The 20,311-nt window shown below is 38.5% G+C and overlaps 1 long non-coding RNA gene across 1 annotated transcript; it reads left to right on the top strand.

Annotated features, from left to right (window-relative positions):
• Nucleotides 1-2,480: 2,480 nt before the first annotated feature.
• LOC139998682 (uncharacterized) lies at nt 2,481-9,580 on the top strand. Its single transcript, XR_011803406.1, has 2 exons — nt 2,481-2,581; nt 8,136-9,580. It is a non-coding gene; the product is annotated as an uncharacterized lncRNA (long non-coding RNA).
• Nucleotides 9,581-20,311: the final 10,731 nt, after the last annotated feature.

Genomic DNA, 20,311 nt, shown 5'->3' with positions numbered 1-20,311 from the left:
CAGAAGGGCCACAAAGAAATCACAGGAAAAAAGAGCAAGAAAATTCCAACTTGTGGACAAATGTTTCTCCAATTCACTACCTGAAGATGGTGAATAGGAGTGATTGAAGGAAAACCGGTGAGCGACATAGCAAATAAAAGAGAAATACACAGATTGTATGCTGTTTTGGACACAGAAATTTCCTGTGTGCATTTTTCAATGCACAAAACAGGAATGAAAGGACTTGGGGAGAGATTGGACTGGGAAAGACTAATTTTGAAATTCTAGCTGGTCAACTGAGAAGGAGAGCTTGAAATGAGAAGCAGATTTGGAAGTGAAGAAAAGAAAGGGAAAGGAGAAGGAGAGATAGCGATGGTTAGAAGAGGGAAAGATGCCATGAAAGAGAGCCCAAGAGAAAACAAGTATGAACCTGCTTGGATGCCAAAGCTGATTAAGGAGGGTAAAGAAAGGGAAATGTATGTAGTATCCATCCTGAAGGGAACTTAGGAGGAGCTTGTCAGTGTAGCATCAGTAAGAAAAAAATCATAGTGGTCATTATCAAAGGGAAAATTGGGTTCAATCATTGAAAAGGACATGGAAAAATCTGGAGAAAAGAAGGAAGGGAGCAGAAAAAATCTCAAATCAAAGCAGGGGTATGGATCAGAAAGGAAATGAAATGCACATAAAAGAAGAAGGAACAAAACTATTAGGAGAGGGAGGTAGGAAGAAAAGCTGAGATACAGACTTGTGGTTTGTGCCTGTCCTTCCCCCATTCCCAAGATTGTGTGAGGACCTAGAATCTCTCTTTTTCATCTTTCTACCTCAGAATGTCTCTATTTCCACTCGGGGAGCAAGAAAATTAGCAGAATGTATCAGCAAAACAAAGGGAACCTTGGTATTCTAGCCAGCCTAAGAGGATGAACTGCACAGAGAAAGCAATCAGCAGTGCTCTACTTCCTCAGTCCCCTGATGCCAGTCTTGGTCATCTTTAAACCTGTTTCCCCAGTTCTGTAACCCCTGGTTTTCATTCTCAGTAAGTGCCATGAAAACATTGAGAAAATGGAAACACCTGGTCCAGTGCTACCTAAAAGGGAGGTCAGTGGTCAAGCATAACTTCATGGACAGAGTAGTCACTGTCTGGAAGGAAAACAGAGCTTCTGAACAGAGATTTTCAAAGGAGAGAGAGAGATCAAAGGAGCTGTCACGTTTACTCATGTCATAGACGAACACAGATTTGGGTCAACACAAGGGCACCCTGCTTAACATCTACTGATTCTGAAGATAGTAGTGAATAGTCCAGTGGTTCACAGTCTCTAAGAGGCCAATGCTATTTTTAAACCAAATCTAGCTAAATGGTAAGGTCATTTTAATCCCAGATCAAAAGAAATTTGGCTTATGCTTTGCAGAAGCAGCAGAGATCTCCTGTGTTGGGAAGGTAACTGGGAAGACAAAGGCTTTTTATGCCCCCTGTTTAAGTCCTGCTTCTCTGTCCTCAGCTACAGGTCTCCACATCTCACATTACAGTTCCAGCAGCAGCTGCAGACCAGGTCACTGACACAACTAAACCATCCCCAGAAACACAGAGTGACTTGTGAACTTTATGGCACATTTTGACACAAAATAGTGAGATGTGGGCTCTGAGTATGTCAGGATAAACCATGGTATCTTCACTGTTTTATTTCATACATGTTGTATCTTGAGAAAATTGAACTGTACAAAGCTGTCTTTCTTTCTGAGGATGTTCTGACATTCTCTGTACTGCTGACTGATGACATGTAGATAGTCTTTCTTTCAGATTATCTATGGGCCTTCCAGAACAGAATTTATCCATCCTATGGGGAGAAATCCAGACAGGATTTGTTTATCTTTTAGGCAACAGGCATATATTCACATCAATATCACATTTAGGAACAGAGTGGACACAATATGCAATGAAAAACTGAACAAAAATTGAAGATAATGCACATGCACACACACTCACATGAAAAACGAATTATTATAAAGCAAACAAATATGAAAGCAGTGCATTTAGCAGGTACTGATGAAGTTTCATTACAGTTAATTTACTTTCCGAAGAATTTATACTTGGACAGGTGCAGCACTCCTCTTATGTCAAGATTCTTTGACTTCTGGACTCACAGTTCTGCAGAAATATATATATATATATATTTAATTAAAATGATGAGATTCCATCAATGGAGTAGAATGCTAATGGAAAACAACCTGTAGTTTATAGGTCGTCATATATAAAAATATTATCTTCTCAGGAGCAACAAGAAGGTGATGGGACTTGGGCACAGACAACCCTGGGCATCAATTACACGCAGTTTCAAATCCACCAGCAACTGGGTCCAGCCCTGCCCTGCCCTGGTTTGCCCAGGATGGAGCAGGGGCAGTGGGGCTGGAGCTGCTGTCCCGTCCCTGGCTGGGACGGGATATTCTGCTGCAAAACCTGCTGCGCGCCGGCGGAGGGCAGCCGCCACCAGGGAAAGAAACCGAGCCGTGAATCTGCAAGTCATGAAAAGGAAGTGCTGAAAACGGCTTGGAAACAACCGGGCTCCGCATCAGCTGGTTCGTCTAGGGCAGGGTCCTCCGGAGACAGGCAGGTCTCTTTATCTATTTATCTATTCATCCGTCTATCCATCCATTCATCCATCTATTTATTGGCGTCCTTGTCCACAGGAGCTGACTCCTGTTAGCTGCTTGGTAGCTGATGGAGAAGAGCACACCCTCAGATCTACAAAACAAGCTCAAATCGAGAGTTTTAGGCTCAGAGTGTGAGGCTGGAGAGAAATGGGAATTACGGGGCATTAGTGAGGCAGTAAGACTTTGAGGGGGGACCTGGTATTCTGAAACGACCTGGGTTTGGGAGGGGATGTAGATCATAGAGCAGCCATGGAGATCTTTTTAACCCTTGGGGACCCTAGCGCTGGCTTCCTGCCCTTGCCACGGATCAAAAATGAAATTAAAACAGTATTGAGCAGTGTGATGGTTCCCTCCAGCATTGGGACTGCAGGGCAAGCAGGAACAGCAGTCAGTTTAAACCCTGGGAATCAGGGATTGTTGTAACAGATATCAGAGCTGAATAATCTCTTAGTTTCCTTCCCTGTCAAACTAGAGTGTGTCTAATGCAGAAAATATTTATACTATTTTAAATTCACTTGAAGAAGTATGTCCACATTCATTACCATTTGTTTATATTATGGTTTAGTCTTTAGAGAAGACAAAGAAATGGGATTTAGAGAGAGAGAGTTTTCAGGAGTTCATATCTATAATATTACTAAGCACACTTCAATTTACAGTGAAATTTACAGAGTTATCCATAAGTGACTCATAAATTTGAAAGATGTTAAAGAAAATGCACCTAAAAAAAGTTTATGTGAAGATTTTTTGATAAGATTAGGTCTGTGGAGGCATTTAATGTCAAGAAGTTTCAGTCAAGGTACAGTAACTACATGTGATTTTTAAGCAATAAATTCATGCTCTGTAAATCTCCTATGAGATCTATAGAGATCTCCACAAAGAGTTTTGTCTCATTTTGTTTTCTTCTCTTTAACAGAGTTATGTACAAAATAAATAAGTAGAGCAAACTTGTGCTTCACAGTACAATTTCAGTTCTGTTCAGGATCGGTTTATTGCTTAATACTGCATGGACTGTACAGCTTTAGATCTCTAGGTCAGAAAAACAAAACAAAACAAAACAAAAACAAAAACAGGTAAAGATATTTGAAATGTAAATGGGCAGTATGTTTTGTATTGTGTTAAAGAAGAGGAAAATATATCTGTATATACATAAGACTTCCATTGCTGAAGAAAATTGTGTGTAGAAAATGTCTTGCTCAACCTCACCAATTGCTTTGCATGTAGTTAAGACTAGCTTTGAAGGTCCAGATGACAAGGGACTACTTAAAATACGTCTTAATTGGAAATTTTGAACAAACTTCTAAAAGTGTATTCCTGAAAGCCCAGATCAGTGTCTCCTGAACTTGGAGATATACTGGTAAAGAACATTAGTTTTTTTAGCAGTAGAGTTCCTTAAGTTCACAAAATTCTGTTTCTGCCATTCCCACATATCAAGCGGCTTGATTCTTCCTTTATGTACTCAGATGGGGTCTAGAAGTTCATGATCCCATGCCTGTCTTCTAGACGTGGCTAGGTTTGTTTGACATTTAAAGGATAGACATTGTGGACAGTCTACACAGAATTCAGTGTTGCTATGCAAAATGTAGTACTTTCTTTTTAAAATTAAAAAGGTGAAAAATACTGTATGGCACACACACACACCTTTTTATTATTATTATTATTTTTATTTCTGATGCAGTCATATTTTTAGGCTTCAAAGTTAAATTCTGCCTAAAAGAGTTCAAACTTACTTCTGGATATTAGACTGTAGGAACTTTGGCATGAAATTGGAGTGCTTCTTAGCCTTCCTCTTGAAACATTTGTTATAGTCTCAAGCAGATGGTAGTCCACAAATTAATCAGCATCTTTGCTTTCTTACTTGCTTTCTTTCATCTATCCCATGCTATTGCTTGATGTACTAATCAAGGTAGCTAGAGAAAGAAATGCTCCACAAAAATGCCAGTAATGGGTGATTCTAGGAGAGCATTAAGAATTAATACAGGCTGTTTCATATCTGAATAAGGAACATGTCCCTTAAGCTGAACATTTTAATACCAAGTCCAAATCTAGATTTCTATAATTTTGAACATATGGAAGAAAACAGCTCTGTGTTGTATTCACCATCATCTGCCATTCTGAGAGTAAATCCAAGGTTTTGAATACAATAAGAGATAAATGTTCATTGCAATGTTTTTCGGTAGATGGAGTATGAGCGAGTTACTTCCACATAAAAATGTTAAAGCAATAGAATCCCAGCAGTCTCATCTCTTTTTATTAACACTTCCCACTAAATACACATAACAAAATGGCAGAAAAACAACCTACTTGGCAAAATGTTTAGGCTGAACATAATAAACCTATGCAGCATTTCTTACTTTGTACACAACCTTCATTTATTTATGAATACACCTCAGGAGTAAAACATGAGAAAAATAAAGATAGGTGTTGAACTACACAAATAACTGACATTCAGCATCACTAGGATGCAGGAAAAAAAAATCTTCAAGACAGCATTGCCTACAGTTGAAATCCAGATAAAAAAAAAAAAAAAAAAAAAAAAAAAAAAAGAGTTTAAATTTACTTAGCACTCAGACATGTCTATAGATGTTGTCTCCCAGAATCTAAGGTTATTAACTTTCTCTCCCTCTTATACCACTGATGGCTCAAATACTATCTGACTTGGGACACAGCTGGCTGAAAAATACATCTTCCCCAGGGAAATATTCAATATTTTCCAGAATGTTGCAAAAGAGAAAATCATCAAGGCCTATTACTAACAACAAAAGCTAGAATAGAAAAGCAGCTATGTGATAAAACTGGGTAACTGAATTAACAGTTTTCAAAACTACAGGAAAAAAAAAAAAAAAGTTTATTTGTAGCTGCAGGGGAAGGAGAAGTAAGAAATTCTGAGGAACAGAATATAAACAAAGAATTTGTTAATACTTGCAGTCTCTCTCAGGCAGCTTTTGATGTATACTGTTTCTAAGAACACATAATTATTTTAGGAAAAAGTTATCAGATTCTTAAATATGCTGCTACTTTCTGTTGTTACCTACAAACCATGTACCTGTTGTCAATTGTTCAAAATCAGTTGTCACATTACCACAACACACATACCACATATAGGATACAGGAACAGTAGCCTGATACTGGACAGAAATTTTAGGCAGAGCTGCATGAACTGTCATGACCCCATCACAAAGTTCAATACCAGTAAGTGCAGTCTGCTGAAAGAATCTCTGAATTGAGGGTGTATCATGTAATGCATCCTTCTGCAATGTATTGTTTCTAAAGCTTCTAAGGCTTTAAAGAGAGCTTTTCTTTGTACTAAGATGACTATTAAAGGGTATAATGAAATGTCCAGCAAAAAGACGCATATAAATGCCAGACAGGCAAAAGTTGTAGAATCAGGAGCTAATAGGAGGAAATGTAAGAGTGTAAGAACTGAGTTATCACAGATGAAACAATCAGAACCCTAAAGCTTCCTATGGAATAAGCTGTTGTGAATTGAATGCAAATGGTGAAATCAGAAAAACTTTTTCAAATAATAATAATAATAACAATAATATAATCAATAATAATGATAATAATACAAACTGGTGTAACTAACAAGCCACTAGGATATTCCAGTGATATGAAGGTTCAAGTGAATTTCTTTAAAAAGTTGAAATATTGCTCACACAGAATCTTTTCATGCATAATTTGAAGTTTCACATCAAATTTCAGAAAAAAAACCTCTTCCTATCTAACAGACATTTGCACTCACTTCTGAAATAAAAATGTGTGATATCATACACAGTTAAAAATAAGATCAAGCTTGAAAAGTGATTTTGTTATGAGTTAATGAAATAGTGAAAGACACTGTGGACATTTCAGAGGATTACAAGGCTTGTTCCTGGGCCCATAGAAGCAAAACCCTCAGATTACTCCAAAGCTTCCTGAATTAACTCTGTAAACTTCCCTGGACTAAGGAAAACATAGGTATTGTTTTAAATATGCTATGACCAGTAGAGAATACCTATTCATAAGTTTTGTTTTTATTATTTTATTTTATTTTTATGTACTTTTACAGGAAAACTGGAAATGGCTTTTTTAATGATAGCAGTTTCCTATATTCTTAGGACCTTTTAGGGTTTTAGGACTTATTTTATCTTTTTTGTTTGTTCCTTTTGTCACCTGAATAAATGGCAAAGTTAAGACAGAACACAGGAATATCGGTGCCAGAGAGTTAGGTGAAAACACTGTACATTTCTGTGTCACTCAGTATCTTACCTATAAATATGCTTTTTCTACAAAAACAAAACAAACGGAGTATACATAGAAATCAACTGATTTTGTTCATGTGAGTGATATTGTGAACTAGGCCTCAGAGGGTATTTCTTTGTAAGCATATAGGACCCCACTGTTATTCCCCTGTTCTTCATCAGAGTTACATTGTTGTGGTGGTTTTACCCTAGTGGGTAGCTGGACTCCACAAATGCTCTCTAAGTCCCCCTCAGAAGAAGAGGAGGGAGAGAAGAAAATATGCTGGGAAAAAAACAAACAGACAAACAAACAAACAAACAAACAAACAAAAACTCACAGGTTGAAATAAGGATAATTTAATTAAAGGGAAAAGGAAGAGAGAAAACAAACAGAACAAACCAAAAATGAGCAAAGGTCATGCAGAAGTACAGTGAGAGGGAAAAATATATTATTCTCTACTTCCCAATAATGAGTGATGTCCTAGGAAGCAGGGCCTCAACACGCATAGCGGTTGTTCAGGAGGATAGACATCTTCGTAACAAGAGCACCCTCTCTCATTCTCCTTTCTCACCTTGTATTGCTGCCTGTGACGCCATATGGCACAGAGTATCCCTTTGGTTGATATAGGTCAGCTACCCTGGCCATGTCCCCTCCCCACTTCTTGCCCACCCCAGCCTACTGGCTTGGGAGAAGAGGAGGGTGGGGGGTTTTGGAGAGACTCTTGGTGCTGTGCCAGCACTGCTCATCAATAGACAAAACATTGGTATGATACTAATGCTGTTCCTGCTGCAAGTGCAGAGCACAGTACTGTATGGGCCACTGCAGGGAAAGTTAACTCCATCCTAGCCAGACCCAGTACAACTGCATGTTGAGGGGGATGAAGTTTAATCAAATAGGGAACCAACTTATGTAACAGACTATGATTTGGCTCTTAACACTTCAATTAATTAGCTGAACATTGCTGAAGGCCAAATTTTGCAGACATTCAGTAGGTATAAACATCTGATCCATTATTTCCAAAATGCTTGTAGTTTAAACTTGGCAGTTTAAACTTGCTATTTCAGTAATTAGGCCAAAAATGATCATGATTCTTTGCAAAAATATGTATGAAAGTGGTAAGATAGCCATGTTGGCAAATATATATTTCTCAGAAAAAGCTCCCCATCTTTTGCGTTATTTCACTTGCTGCTCCATGAAATACTTATCTATATTTTTTAAAGATTTATTTGGTGGCTGTGCCAATGATGAGGACCACCCTAACCTTTCCTCTACTGCTCTTGTCCTTTCAGTGCCTTAGAGATATCCTGGACATCATCATGGATCCCCATAACCCCGACTCAGAGACCTCAGAGACGTTTCTCCTCCCCCTCCCAAATTTACCATTGCTCTGCTCCTGTCTTGTTCTTCAGTACAAGAAGGATATAAGCCTCCAACAAATCCTGTGTTGCACCTTCAATACGTCTTGTGTTGCATCTTCCAGCCTTCTGTGGATATCCTGGTTACTTCTGTGTGAAGCACTGGCCACCAACCAGCAGGAGCCTGATCTGTTGCTTCCAAAACATAATAATTGGACTTGGGCCCAAAGACAAACAACAGAAGTCACAAGCAGGGGAAAGGAAGTGCTCTCAGTCATCAGGAAACATATGATATGAACAAATCAACCCCCCAGTTCATACTGTATCGTATCTTTTTTACTACTTTCCTAAAGATACTCCTCTCATTGTGTGGCAAGATCTTAAAGTTTCATCACAAGTCTCTTGGGGAAAGTGTGGCTTAATGGAAAACAGATTATGTCATGGAGATTTGATACCTTTTTCTGACAAGACTGCAAATGTGAATGATAATGGAAATTGCACTGCTGATGTAATATAATTAGACTTTTGTAAGACCTGGCTTTCTCCCTCTAAAATTCAGGGGAAAAAGTGAAAACAATAGCATTATGGAAAATCAGAACCACACATACTGAATTGAATTAAATTTGACTAATTAATAATCTTAGTGTGATTAATGGTGACGTATCAAATAGTCACAGTGAGACTAGTAATGTCCTATAAAGACTTTATCTTGTGCCTTGCCTATATAATACTCTTTTTCAATGGTATAGAGATTTAATGATAAAGTAAATATATGTTCATTCTTGGGAAATTTTCAGATGATATAAATATTGGAATGGTGATAAATAGGAAAGCCAACAAGCAATTCACAGAGTTGTGGAATTCTTAATATGGCAGACAGTAAGAAACATATAAGGCACTTTTTAATAGAATAAAGCAAAACACGTTATCAAGCCTGCAGAAACCTAGAGTCAGATGCAGATATGTTGCTAGACAGTGCTCCAGAAACCATTGGCTCTGGACAGACTGTAAACTTCTTTAGGCAATCACTTGAGCACTACTAGAAAGGCTTACACAAAGCATGGATATTGCGAAGGAACACTGAATACAATTTTTATATGCATATAGAAAATTAGACCTTTTTATTGACGCAAGACATTGGAACACAGCCTCCATGTGTGAGCTTCAAAGCTGTTGATAGTTCATGGAGGAGCAGTGAAAGTGATAAATGGTCTAGAGAACAGGATGCAGAGACTGAAAAAAATCCATTTACATTTTAAAAAACATAAAGAACAAAATTCAGCTTTTATTCACCTTTGTGTTAAATAAAACCAGAGGTGTTCACGAAAGTTACTGAAATAACAAAAATAAAGATTAAACTTCAAACCTTTGGAAACAAACACATCTCTTTGCTTCTGATTGAGACATACATGTATGTGAGTATCAGATACTGCTTTCTGTGAACCGATTTCCCACAGGATTCTTTCAAACGACAAACTCACCTCTGTGCCGTCCCTCAGGAAATGTGTATTAAGTGGGACTTGTCTTTTTTGGAGGGGGAGCAGATTTCGACATTTTGGGAATATGACTTTTCCATTCCAATTGTTTTCTGAAAAGTAGATATCCTCCTGCTCCGCTAGTTATATGTATATATATTTTTTCCTTTGAGAGCTTTAGAAACTGCTCCGCTCTGTATCACAAATATCAACTGAAGTGTTAATGAAGATGCATCTGCAGGATCATATGCTAGCATTATTAACGGCTGTGTTCAGATACTTCCCTGTCTTGTATATCCTGAAACCATGAGCTTTCAGAAGATATCAGTGTGATGTGTTATATTTCTGTCTTTCCTAATGCACCTATCCAACAAGGAGGCAGTGAAAAGAGTCTGAATCTCATCAGAAATGGTGTTTCCCAGCAATAAAAATCATACATCTTGATTATTTTAGGAACATGCTTGATCCATGTTCAGTAAAACAGCAAAAATGGGATTCTTAAATCCTATATTTTCACCATTGCTTTTTAAGTGAAATATGAGTTCAATCTGCCTTAACTGGGACAGGTAGCTTTTGACATGTCCTTTGTCACTACATCACCTGCTTCACTGAGCAGTGTGCTGCCATTTTCCATAGTCCTTTTTTTCAGGGAGGTGGGGGGAAAGGGGGAAAGTGAAGGGGAGGCTATTTATGTACCTCTATGAACCTTCTTGTAGCCCTGATATCTCTCACTACACCCCACTCCTGCTCAGAATCAAGTCAGGTTATCCCACTCACCTCTGCAGAATCAAGTCAGGTCTTGATACTCCTTTTGAATAGCCTGTCTTCACTCTCAGTCTATAAGTACCTCCATTTTGCATTTGAGCTCTGACACGATTTTTCTGTTTGTGACTTCCCATGTGTTGGAATAGCCCATTCTTGTGCTTTAGGAGTCTGTCCGTGAAACTCTGTGGTCTGTCTTTGTTTCTTTTGCCTTTCACTGCTGTTTCCCATAAGATCCTGCCAAAAAGCTCCCTGAATCAGCGAAATCTGATTTTCTGAAACCCAGTGATTTAAACTGGCAATTTAACCTGCTCCATGGCTGCTCCTCCATGTAATATACCTACTGAGAAATATTTAGTTTCATCATGTTAGTAATTATCTTTCAAGAAGACTCCTATAGAGCAGAACTGAGTTCAAGGGATTAGAAGTCTGCTTATTTCCCTTCCCCTGTGGCACTGGATTCCTCCAAGTACTGGAGGTTACCTTCATATTTCTGCTTTTTTATTTTTTAATTTTGTTTTTAATTTCCCCATAACTCTTGATTCTTATTGTGGAGCTTCTTGATCACACTATATTTCCTTACTTAATCAGAGCTTTATTTATTGCCAGGAAGCAGTCATAGATTTTAAATAATGAGCCTTTTTTGTAGAAAACTATACTCAAAAATTCTTTGGGCTTTAGTTTCAGGTCATAGGATCTCACACAAACACAGGAACATGTATCACCAGCAGGTCCTTGTATCCCATTCTCCTGATTTTCCTGAGTTTCAGTTCCTATATATACTCTAAAGTATAAAAAGTCCATAAGGACAATCTTTTAGTGAAAGAAGTGTTTTGCTGGTTCCTGAAGTGAGTTCTATATTTTTTCTTCATAAACTGTCAAACTGGTTGCCAGTAGAGGAACACACATGTCTCATCAGTGGTACAAATGCCTATGCCTCTCTGAAGATCCTCACTCTCAGTTTCTACAAGGTAATAATAGAAACAGTACACTAGCATACTACAAAGAGCTTAAGACTTGGTGCACCTTCAACCACCACAGCAAACTGTGAACTGCATCCCTTTGATTCTCCCATCCTTCAATTTGCTTGAATGAACATTTCAGGGATGTTTCATAGTCCTTTGTATTCTATTAGGAGCTTCTTTATACCACAATACTGTTGAGTATTGATTCTCTGCCATTTGCTAGGCCTGATCTCATATGAGGTAATGGTGCAAAACAGCTTAGCGCTTATTTTAGGGCATACTTTGCTGCCTTCACAAGACTTTCTTTCTACTTGTCATGAATAATACTGGGGGTTTCTGTTTAACAATGACCTGAATTTACTCAGGAGTATAAAATCATAATTCTGCATTTCACAGTTTACTTTCATTCTCCTAACAAGCCTAGGAATGCTCTCTAATTCCATGTGGTTTTATTTGTAATGGAGCAGTTTAAAGAGAAAGGCAAATTCCCCTAAAAAATAATAAAAAAATAAACAAAACAAAACACTGGGGACAGGTTTTCTCCATATTCTCCATATGACAGAAGAAAAGTATTGGGCAGATGCTTCTAAATATAACTAGGATGTGGGTAAAAAGTAGAGTGGTAAAAAAAAAAAAAAAAAAAAAAAAAAAAAAGTTTGTTCCTAGGAAGGTCTATACAGTGATAATATACAGATGGTAGGTGGGTTTATATTAGATATAAGGAGGAAACTGTTTACTCTGTGGGTGGTGAGGCACTGGAAAAGGTTGCCAGAGAAGCTGTGGATACCCTATCCTTGGAGGTATTCAAGGCCAGGTTGGATGAAGCCCTTGGCAATCTGATTTAGTGGGTGGTGTCCCTGCCAATGGCAGGCAGATAGGAACTAGATGGTCTTTGGGGTCCTTTCTAATCCAAACCATTCTATGATCCTATGAATTATAGTTATATCATCATTATGATAAGGTATGACAGAGACAGGAGAAACCTGTCCTTGATTTGGATTGATTAACGAGAGGATTTTTTGAATCCTCTGATTTATTTGTGGCATACTACAACTTTTTCTGGTTCATGAAACTTTTCCGAGTAATTTGACTGTGTGCCTTTCCATGCCTTCTATATAAAAACCCATGTATTTTAACCAGCAGACTAAGAAACTATGTGCTATGTTAAAGGAAGAGGCTAGCAGTGAGCTTGGCTTAAATAAAGGTGGAATTACATATAGGAAATAAATACCATATTATTTTTTTCATGCTGAATGCTGTTCCCATGACCTGTACATTCTTTTTTAGAACTTTTAGAAAATAATAAGGAATAAGGACCTGATAAAAGGAGTAGACAGGGTCTGTAAGAAGATAACGCTTTTTCTTAAATCCAATTTCCTAGTGAGCTTGATTGTAATATTCAGGGACATCTCATGCTCAAAGATATCATCTATAGCCTTCTTACATGAGGAGGTGTTATATGCCAGTCCCAGGAGTCATATGAGTGACACTTGGCAGTCTGAAAGAAATAAAAGACTGGACAGTTGTGTTGTCTAGTCTCTACAAGATAAGGCTGAGAAGTGACCTAGGTAGTAGGTTAAAGTCAGCACTAGGTTAGATTAAAGGTTGCACTAGATGATCCTAGAGGTCTTTTCAAACTTTCATGACTGTATGACCTTATTGCTCTTTACAACTTCCTGATGTTGGAAGTGCTGGAAGAGCACTTCCAATGGAGAGGAAATGGATGGAGAGGGAAGTGCTGGTCTCTTCTCCCTGGTAACTAATGATAGGACATAAGAGAACAGCACAAAACTGTGACGTTAGACTGGATGTTAGGAAAAAATTCTTTATGGTGAGGCCATAATTTCACCTCTCTGAAACACACTTCCTAGAGAGTTGGTTGATGCCCCATGCCCATCAACGTCCAAGAGATATCTGGACAACGGCCTCAATAATATGGTTTAACTTTTGGCTAACTCTGAAGTGGTCAGCATGTTAGACGATCTTTGTAGGTCACTTCCAACTGAGCTATTCTATTCTGTTCCGTTCCGTTCTGTTCTGTTCTATCTAAATCAGCCATCTTCCAAACCCTAGACTGTACAAGTTCCTTTGTTTCTGAAAATTCAGAAGTTTGCCACTGCAATTGTATCACTGTTCCAGTTCAGCCTGAGAGTACAATAAGGTAAATTCACTATATTTGAAGATAAAAAGTTCCAGAAGAAGTGAAAGAGCAGACCACGCAGGTAGCAGTTTTTGACATACCTAGAAAAGAGAATGTCTGGTGCAAAAATGCTGTTTGGTTTAAACAGTATGGTTCACAAGGAGGGTCTGAGGTAAAACCAGTATCCCTCAGGAAACTTCCTTGCCTGAAATTTTATAAGTCACATTTATTATGATAAAAGCTGTTTTGAGTTCTGACAACATACATGTTGTGTCGGGGAAGCATATTATCACTAAAGACAGATGAACTTTGGGGATCTCAGATTTCCCATGCATTATTAGTTAGTAGTTGGAATGCCAGCTGTTTGGCCAAATCTATGTTCTATGTTGCTAAATCTTAACATACATGTAAATCAGGTTCCTTTAAAAATTAAGGTTTCACTCACCAATAAGCATAATTAATAAGGATCTTTTGACCTTGAGGAATAACCTTGAGAGGTGCCCCAGCCCAAGGGGAGATCACTGCCATGCAGCCCACTGCTTCGGGAAAGATAGTTCAGATTAGGCTTTCTCTGATGGGTATATCTATAAGATAAGGTGATTGGCTCATAGTCAAACTTGTAATGTCACCACATTGCTTTCTACCTCTTCATGCAATTCATTATTTCTCTGTGAGGGATTTGAATGGATCACCTGTTCTATAGCTGTACTCTCTTTGTTTGTGGTTGTGAACACCCACCTAGTGTTGTCCAGTTCAGGGAATGGTCAAATTGAGGCCTACTGTGGTTCATAAGCCTGAGCAAGACATATGTCAAGTACAGGAGCAGAGCGTATCTGTCACAGCAAGACAACTGTGTATTTTGGCCATTTCCCACGTTGTTGTTTTCTGTTTTGTTCATATAGTTCTTCATACAATCCACCATAAATTAAAAAGACAAGTTCAAATACGTTCCTATATCTCTGTACTTTGTTTAATACAATGAACGTTCAGTAAGCTTCCTATTTTCTAAACAGCAGACATGAAGCTTTTGTAATATTTTTAATAAACTGCAGTTCCCAGGTCCATGTATAATTCTGACTGATTTATATTCTCTCTGTTTCTATGATATCCGTATTAAAATAAATGGATGGCCACATCACACAGAACACATCAAATGTTATGTGTTCATAAACTCAGCCAATCCAAGGAAATATTGTCAACTGATAAAAGTCTTGAAGGAAATTAAATGTGAGGAAACAGAGCTAAAAATGTGTAGCTTAGAGAGAAGAAGATGAGGAGGTGAGATAAAAGTCTACCAAAAAAAAAAAAAAAAGTCAACAATGAAGCAAGAAATAGCAGAGGCACAGGGCTACGAAACTAACCATGTGCACAAAATGGCCTAGGGGAAGAAGTAGGCTATACAATGAGGAACAGAGGAACAGTTGGGGTTTATTTACATATTGATCCTTGTAAATCCAAACATAATTTCCATCTAAAATCACACTTAGCAGTTGGTTATAGCAGATATTTGTGAATATTCTGGAGTAAAACTGAGAAATAGAAACCAGGAAAGAGAACAAGCAATATTTTTGACCTACTAGATCATTTGCCTTCTAATAGCTCTTCTCCAAATGTAAATTATATAAGAGAAAAATAGAAGTTTACACAGAACTACCTAAAATTTAAGAGGATGTGCTGCATTTACTGAAACAAATTAGCATTCCTACTATCAAAATTCTATATTTAACCTCAGCTTCAAGTTAACCCAGCTATACAAAGATAATGAAATGCGTGAGAAAGAAATTGTTTCACCTTTTCACCATAGTTAAACCTTGTATTACTTGTAGTACTTATTAAATCATCATCATAAGGCAAACAGAGTTTGCACCACCACCTTATTTTTATCACAACGGATATACAATATTTTTGAACAAGTTCGTTTTTGTGCAGACTGTACTTTTTTTTTTTTGGACAAAGAACTCATGGCTTGAGTGTTCAGCAGTAAGCATGATATCAATCACCAGTTAACAACAGACAACAACATCTCAGTTACATGGCAAAGAACATACATGGGAACTACTAAAAAATGTACAATCTCTAAAGCAAGCCACTTTCCCAAGAATTGGTATTTTCTAAAATAATGTTATTTTAGAAAATAAAGCCTGTTGAAGGAAACTGTTGTGTTGCCAGATCTGATACTTGGAAAATAAACAACAATAAAGAAATAAAACAAGTAGTGCATTTGAAGATTAAGTGACTGTATAAAATGTGAAAGTCTCCCAGAATCCTGAGGCAACTGCTAGAAAAACTGGGCCAATATTAGCATATATATTCAGTACACTTCTGGAAGCAAGGAGACATTTAGAAAGATTCTAATATAACACGTGTCTTTTATATTAAGGAAAATACAAGACTAAAAAATAAAAATAAAATGCAGATTTAAGACAGAAAGGGTAACAGAGGACACTGTTAAGCCTAGATGGAGCAGGCCAGCTGGACTGTTATGATTTAATTAAGGAGAGTTTGACTCTGTGGGATTCACACTTGGGGGATTACTCCAATCAAATCTGACAGAATATTTCACTGTGGTAACAAATATCACAGAAGGAAACTATGGACATAAAATTGATTTGACATATTACTGTATACTGTTAAATTAGAAAATACAATGATTAAGAGTATACAGCAGGAAAAGCTTGCAAAAGGAAAAATCTGGCTTTGAAATTAAGTATATGAAATCAAAAGATAAAATGTAAATCAATTTTTAATTTGTTCAGTTTCATCAATTAGGTGTATCTGCCTATCTCCAATATCCTTTGATCAACTACTCACAGAAGCATAATACACCCCTTTTACTCATTTTAACCGAATTCATGTTTTTCCTGCCTCATATTCTACTTAAGAGGGTATGAAATGTACACTATCTAAATATGACATTCTTTATTTGATTCCAGAGTTTTCTTTTCTTCCTGAGAGCCCACCATCAAGCTACGTCATCAGAAACCAGTTTTCCCATCATTCCCAGAGCCACAGAATGAATAAGGTTTGAAGGTACCCTCTGGAGATCATCCCTTTCAATCTCATCCCTCCTCAAAGCAGGGTCAGCTAAAGCAGGTTGTTCAGGCTCTCAGACAGTGGTTTTTGAGTATCTCCAGGAATGAAGACTTCACAGTCTCTCTGATCAACCTATTCCAGTGGCCAATTACCCTTAGAGCATAGAAGAGTTTTTTGTTATGCTTAGAATAGATTTTCTAAGCCTTCTCCTTTCCAGGATGAGCTCTGTCAGCATTCTGAGCCTCTCCTCATACTGGTCTCCAGTGGGTCTTCCTAATTCTGGACAAAACCCTTTGATCTTGGCAGTTCAGTCAGTTTTCAGTCCAATTCAGTGTCCACTTATTCAGGCCATACTCTATCAGTTTATAAGAATGTTATAGGAGATAGAGCTGAAAGCCTTATTAAAGTCAAGGTAAACAACACCCACTGTTATTTCCTCATTCAGTGAGCTAGTCATCTTATTATAGAAGGTTATCAGGATGGCCAGGCATGTTTTCCCCTTCACAAATCCATGTTTACTACTCCTGGTCACCTTCTTGCCCTTAATACATTTCAAAATGGTTTCCAGGAGTCTTTGCTATACCGTGTCCCAAGGGGTTGAGGAGAGTCTGACAGGCTGTAGTTCTGTAGCTCCTCCTTCTTGCCTGCCTCAAATACACTGGTGATATTTGCTTTCTTATGGTTCTTGGGAACCTCTGTCAAACACCATGATTTTCCAAAGAATGAGAATAGCCTTGCAGTAACATGAGCCAGCTCTCTCAACACTTGCAGGTGTTTCCCAGCCCATTCGATGAACCCGTACATATCCTGTTTAGGGATTTATACAATGTTCCCTAGCCCAATCCTCTTCCAACAAGGGTAAGTCTTTATTGCTCCAGACTTTCCTACCAGTGTCAAAGCCATGAAATTCCTAAGGGCAAATCTTACTCGTAAAGACCAAGGCAAAGAAAGAATTGAGTACCTTGGCCTTCTCCATGTTCTTTGTCACCATCTCTACATGTCATTCAGCAGCAGATACATATTTTCCTAGTATTCCTTTTGCTGATGATATACCATAAAAGACTGTTGCCTTTCTCATCTCTTACAACATTCAATTCCAGATGAGCTTTGGCTTTCCTAATTTCATCCTTGCACACTTGGACAGTGTCTCTGCCTTCCTCTGGGACAACCTGTTCCTTCTTTCACGTTTTGCATGCTTCCTGTTTATGTTATGAGTTATGGCAGAAGCTCCTTCAAGCCCCACTTTGGGAGTCAAAAAAGAGCTGTAGTGGTTTTACCTTTCTAGGCAGCTGAACTCCACCACAACCATTCTCTCACTCCCTTTCCTCAGAAGAGGAGGGGAAGAAGAGAAGAAAAAAGATAAGGATAATTAAATTAAAGGAAAAGTAATTATTAAGGTAAAAAATACTATTAAGGGAAAATTAAATAAATTAACTAAAGGAAAGAAAAAAAATCCATGTGGAAGCACAGAGAGAGAGGAAATTACTCTCTACTTCCCACCAACAAGCAACGCTTGGCCACATCTTTGAATCAGGGCCTCAATATGTGTAGCTGTTGTTTGGAAGGACAGAATTTTTCATAATGAGGACAACCCCTCATATCTCCTTCCCTTTTTCCACATCTTATTGCTGAGTGTGACATTATATGATATGGAATATCCCTTTGGTTGTTTTAGATCAGCTGCCCTGGTGGTGTCCCCTCTCCATCTCTTACCCATCCCCAGCCTGCTGGCTCTTGGTGGGGAGGAGGTTGGAGGGATGCTGTGTCAGTATTGCTCAGCAGTAGACAATGCACTGGTGTGATACCAAAGCTGTTCTAGCTGCAAGTGCAGAGCACAGCACTGCATGAGCTGCTGCAGAGAAAGTTAACTCCTTCCCAGCCAAGCCCATGTAAGCCTTCCACTACCTGTTTGATTATCTAAACATAGGGGTGTACCATTCTGGAGCCTGGAGAATTTAAAACTTGGAAACCTCCTGCACAACTTTGCAGGGCCATATTCTATAGGAGTGTTACAACCAGTCTCTGAACAGGCCAAAGCCTGCCCTGCTGAAACCTAGGGTTGAGAGCCTGCTACCTGACCAGTTCCCTCCTCTCAGAATCCTTGACTCCACCATTGTGTCATCCCTAAAGCTAAGAGATGACAGCCTTCACACCCCAGACCAGTTCTTACTAGTTTGTAAGTATCCAGTCCAGCAAAGAACTTCCTTTCCTTGATTCCTTGATCACCTGTATCAGGCAACTAGTGCAGTCCAGAGACATCCTGGTTTGCTTGTGTCTTGTTCTGCTGCCTTTCTAGGAAATAACACAGAGGATCAGCACCCCCACAAGAAATTGGTGAGCTTAAATGTTACTTTTTTCTGGATATTGTTCCATATACCTTAGTCAAGTACCATCATGTTCCGGCTGGGGGGAAAGGACATACAACAATGCACTACTACAATGGGAATATAGTAGTCATTAGTTGGAGAAGCACAATTTCTTCAATAAAACCACAGACAATGAAAAATCTTTCTGCTCTATCTTTGCAGTTCTCTTGTGTGTCACAAAGAAAAACTAAATCCTTATATTTCATTTATTTTTTTAGGATGGTGAATCTGCCAGGGCTTAGCAGGAAAATACGCACCTCACACTCAGCTGAATGCAAGGACTTAATTTCAAACTAAAAGACTGCTAATTTTCTTATGCACCCCTTTCATGGATTATGTCAGTTGAGGCTGTTGTACTATATGGCAAGTAGTTCTAGAGGAAGTCAAGGTCATTTTTTGTTACAAAAATATATTCAGCCAATGCTATCCATTTCTAAAGCTCATCTCTGTATGCTTAAGACAGACAAAATTTGCTTTGCTCACTTAGCAGGTTCTTTGATGATACTAATGTGGGAGGTGCTGTTGACTCCCTGGAGGGATGAAAGGCCTTCAGAGGGATCTGGATAGACTGGAGCATTAGGCATTGGAGCAGTGGCATGAAATTCAACAGAAGTAAATGCCATGTGCTGCACCTGGGGCACAGTAATGTCAGACAAGAGCACAGACTGGGAGATGAGTGGCTGGAGAGCAGATCAGCAAGAAGGGATCTGGGGATGCTGGTCAACAGCAGGCTCAACATGAGCCAGTGGTGTGCCCTGGTAACCAAGAAGGCAAACAACATTTTGAGGAGCATTAAACAGAGCATAGCCAGATGGTAAAGAGAAGTGATTCTTCTGTTATATTTAGTGGTGGTGCAGCCTCACTTTGTATATTGTGTGTAGTTCTGAACTCCATAGTATAAAAAGGATATTAACATACTTGAATGCATCCAGAGGACATCAAGAAAGCTGGTAAAAGAACTGGGGAGCATGCTCTATTAGAGGTTGAGGACACCGGGTTTTTCTAGTTTGGAGAAAAAGAGGTCAAGAGTCAACCTCATTTCTTTCTACAATTTCCACGGGGGGTGAAATGGAAAGGGAGCTTCCAGTCTCTTCTCTGTGGAAACCCATGACAGGACATGAGGGAACAAAACAAAGCTGTGCTGGGGAGGTTCAGACTAGATAATAGGGAAAAGTTTCTTTACCGTGAGGATGATCAAACACTGGAACAGGCTTTCTAGTGTGATGGTTGATGCCCTATGTCTGTCAGTGTTCAAGAGACATTTGGATAACACCCTTGATAACATGCTTTAACTTTTGGTTTGCCCTAAAGTGCTCAGTCAGTTAGACTACGTGATCTTTGTAGGTACCTTCCAACCAAAATATTATAT

This window comes from Anas platyrhynchos, chromosome 14, assembly GCF_047663525.1.
Source record: "Anas platyrhynchos isolate ZD024472 breed Pekin duck chromosome 14, IASCAAS_PekinDuck_T2T, whole genome shotgun sequence".
NCBI lineage: Eukaryota > Metazoa > Chordata > Aves > Anseriformes > Anatidae > Anas > Anas platyrhynchos.
This window is presented reverse-complemented; position numbering and strand designations above follow the sequence as displayed.